Raw genomic sequence first — 2,983 nt, 5'->3', positions numbered from 1 at the left:
TTCAGATATACGTTATTGCGTTGTTAAGAACAGCCTTTTTTAATTAAACAAAGCGTACAGCAACCAAAGCATGCCAAAATTCAGTACTCTAAATTCAATTTTTCCTTCGTCGTCTGTGCACTTTCATTTACGCAAAAAATGTCACGCTGCGAGTACGGGTGGGCCAACGTTACTAGAACCTATCTAGTAACGTTGGGGTGGGCGTACACGAAGTACCGGTCACCGGTACCAGCACTGAAGTACTTTGGCGGTGCCTGTTCTTTGACCGGTACTCAAGCGCGATACGAGCGCCTTTTGCGCCAATCGTCACGCTCGGCAAGCAAAGCGTTCGTTTTGGGGCGCCCAGTTTCAGATCCGTCTGTCTTAAAGGGACCCAGAAAAGCCTTCTGTAAAAGTTACAAAAGGCCTCCTCTATTGTCACGTAGCACCAATATAGCGATGCAATGTCGTTGGAATTATTGATCTACATTCAGTATTAGCTGCGCCAGAAGCAATTAAATGCACCTCTCCCCACTTGCCGATCGACTCCTCCTCCCTCTCTGCCTGCGCCTAGGCTCGCGTCAATCACTGCGGACCCGCCTTTGCCGCCTTTGCCTCGGGATCACGCAGGAAGGAGGAAGAGCAGCCGGAAGCCAATGGCAGTGACGCCGCCGGCGGCCGACCTTGTCGGCGATTGGGCGAATCAGGGGGCGCCTTCGCCGTTGCGTCACCAGCGATCGCCGTTGCGTCACCCGCGGTCGCCGTTGCGTCAGCCGCGGTCGGCTCGCTGCGGCGTCGCGCTCATCGGCTGAGAAAGGCGATCTTCAAAAATTGTTTACAAATTATCTGTACAACGTATGGGGCTCACACTTGGCTCAAAAATCCCCCGTTATGTGTTCTACCACCTGAATGCATTTAATTGCCACCTTCACAAAGCTTTTCGGGGTCCCTTTAAGGCACGTTAAAGCAGGCTCAATAGATCAGGCATCGCGTGTTCAAGTTCCATACGTACAGTCACCGAATGGTGAACGGAGTACGAATAATGAGGATATCTGCAGGACATTTGCCCAGTACTTCCAAGAATTTTCAGTTCAGAGAAGGCTTGCCTTGATGAACAGCTTCAAAAATCACGTGCGGAACTTTTGCGGGGCACTGCCCAGCGTCCCTAGCTACTGGCACGAGCGTCTCTGTGCCCCTGTCACGGCGGAGGAGCTATGGAAAGTACTGAAAGATATGCGTGACTCCTCCGCTCCTGGTCCTGACGGAATCCCGGCGGGGTTTTACAAAGTGTTTTTCCCGGTCCTCAAAGAGCAAATGCTAAGAATGGTGAACGCATTCTTGGCCGAAGGAAGGAAACCCGACTCGTTTCGCGCGGGGAGGGTAGTTCTAATAGCTAAGCCCGGCGGCGATCCTTCAGAACCGCATGCCTACCGGTCGATAACTCTGCTGAATGCGGACTACAAGCTGGTAGCGTCTGTGCTGGTTAAACGCATCGGCATGGCGCTCCCGGAAATAGCTTAGCGCAGACGTGCAGCGTCCCCGGCCGCACTATATTCTCGGCGCTGACACTAACTAGAGACCTTTTCACCTTCGCCACGCGGACGGGCATCTCCGGCTGTTTTGTCTCGGTCGATAGGCGAAAGCCTTCGATCGGGTCGAGCACCAGTACTTGTTTGCCGTTCTGGAAAACTTCGGCTTTCCTCGGGACTGCGTGGCAAGGTTGGGGGCACGGACGTGACATCGCAGCTTTTTGTGAACGGGCAGCTCACTGAACCCTTCCCCGTCACTCGTGGAATAAGACAGGGTTGCCCGCTGTCGCCCCTCCTCTTCGCCCTATGCCTTGATCCGCTTTTGCGTCGAATAATTGACTCCCCTGCGATACGCGGCTTCCCGTTGCCTGGCCAGGGCCAGGTCAAGGTCTCGGCGTACGCGGACGACGTTTCACTGTTCTTAAGAGACGAAGACAGTTACGCAGCGTTTTTACGGCTTTTCACGGAGTACAGCGAGTTGTCTGGTGCTCAGCTGAACAAGGGGAAAAGCAAGGCGCTCCGCTTTGGCGCGTTCGCGTCGGACCTGCCTGGCGGCATTGAATGGGTTGCACGAGTGAAAGTGTTGGGGGCCGTCTTTCGCGCGTCGGGCGAAGTGGCGAATGAGACCTGGAGGCAGTTGAAAGGAAAGGCGGAGGCGCGGCTAGCGGTAGCTGCATCCTTCGACCTTTGTTTGCAGGAGCGCAGCTATGTGATAAAAGCTTGTGTGTCGGCAGCCTACTACTACGTAGCGAGGGTGGCGCGGCCACCACGGCATGTACTCAGGAAACTGGGAACTATGCTCGGCTCCTTTTTCTGGGGTGGGAAAACCGGAAAAGTGGCCCGCACATGCTTGCGACTTCCAAGCAGCATGGGCGGTTTCAGTATCCCCTGTTTAGAAACCATGAGTAGTCTCCTCGCAATAAGGAGCTTGTTCAACCTAGCGAGTGATGAGGAATACCCGGGGCGAAATTAAGCTCTGTGAGTTCTTCCTTGGCACTGACCGAGCATTGTTTTTTGATGGTGTGCGGGTAGGACCGTCAGCCGAGCAGCCACCCCCGTTTTATAAGCACGTAATAAAGTCGTTCAGAAATTTGAGAACGCAACTCCCTGACATTGACGTCCTCAACACACCGCCGAGTAAAATTTGCGAAACCCTCGCAGTGACGCAGCTCACTCAGGACCAGCTCCGAAAGAGCAGAGCGGTAAGGTGGAAGCAGCTGACGGCCTCATTCAGTCAGTAAACTTTATTGATGGGAAAGGGGATAAGGGAAGGGGAAGTGGGGCTAGAGAAGTGAGTGGAGCCCTCTTTCCAGGGCCCCAGTTTCAGCTGCCCCGATTTTCGCTCCCCGGATCAGCTCTCGCTGAGTCCCGAGGGCGGAGTTGGCCAGGGCTGCCTCCCATGTCTCTAGTGTGTTGGGTTCGTGGGCGTTCTCCGGGGGCCATATAACGGGGCATCCCCAGGATGCGTGGAAGAG

Source organism: Haemaphysalis longicornis, unplaced genomic scaffold, assembly GCF_048455015.1.
Source record: "Haemaphysalis longicornis isolate Haplotype H1 unplaced genomic scaffold, Haemaphysalis longicornis Haplotype H1 scaffold_7, whole genome shotgun sequence".
Classification (NCBI taxonomy): domain Eukaryota; kingdom Metazoa; phylum Arthropoda; class Arachnida; order Ixodida; family Ixodidae; genus Haemaphysalis; species Haemaphysalis longicornis.
The sequence above is the reverse complement of the archived record's forward strand: the minus strand, read 5'-3'. Positions refer to the sequence as shown.